At 39.8% G+C, this 372-nt stretch overlaps 1 protein-coding gene across 1 annotated transcript in view; it reads right to left on the bottom strand.

The window, feature by feature from the left end:
- Positions 1-372, bottom strand: part of LOC107585684 (titin-like) — a 63181-nt gene that overhangs the window by 43480 nt on the left and 19329 nt on the right. The gene's annotated exons all lie outside the window — the stretch shown is intronic.

Here is a 372-nt window from a genome sequence, read left to right as displayed (position 1 = left end):
AGTCGAGTCTAATCACAGTTGATCATCACGAGTCAAATCAAGTCACAGTTTATGATCATGAGTCAAGTCACAGCTGATAATTATGAGTCAGGTCAAGTCACAGTTCATTTTCATGAGTCTAGTCAAGTCACAGTTGATTGTCATGAGTCAAGTCCGGTTACAATTCATTATAATGAGTCAAGTCTAGTCACAGCTGATCTTAAGTCGAGTCTAATCACAGTTGATCATCACGAGTCAAATCAAGTCACAGTTTATGATCATGAGTCAAGTCACAGTTGATCGTCATGAGTCAAGTCAAGTTACAATTCATTATCACGAGTCAAGTCTAGTCACAGCTGATCGTCATGGGTCAAGTCTAGTCACAGCTGATCG

The sequence above is a fragment of the Sinocyclocheilus grahami genome, unplaced genomic scaffold (genome assembly GCF_001515645.1).
Source record: "Sinocyclocheilus grahami isolate Dianchi unplaced genomic scaffold, SAMN03320097.WGS_v1.1 scaffold73.1, whole genome shotgun sequence".
Lineage (NCBI taxonomy): Eukaryota > Metazoa > Chordata > Actinopteri > Cypriniformes > Cyprinidae > Sinocyclocheilus > Sinocyclocheilus grahami.
This window is presented reverse-complemented; position numbering and strand designations above follow the sequence as displayed.